The sequence below is a fragment of the Pterocles gutturalis genome, unplaced genomic scaffold (genome assembly GCF_000699245.1).
Source record: "Pterocles gutturalis isolate BGI_N339 unplaced genomic scaffold, ASM69924v1 scaffold48089, whole genome shotgun sequence".
Lineage (NCBI taxonomy): Eukaryota > Metazoa > Chordata > Aves > Pterocliformes > Pteroclidae > Pterocles > Pterocles gutturalis.
In genome coordinates, this window is record NW_010132464.1 from 1 (window position 1) to 241 (window position 241).

Here is a 241-nt window from a genome sequence, read left to right on the forward strand (position 1 = left end):
ATTTAATTTAATTATAAATTATTATATACAGAAAAGGCTGGTTTTGTGTGTGTGTATATATAAATATATATTATATACGCACACATATATTCTGTATATACCATTGTAATTACTGCATCTATATTTTGTAGATCCACATGCAGCTGCCCCTCCCTGCAGGGTGGGGATCCAGGCCAGGCACATGCCAGGGGTAAACCAGGGGGTTGCTGGAGGCAGCGGCAGGCCCGGCCCGGGCCAGCCA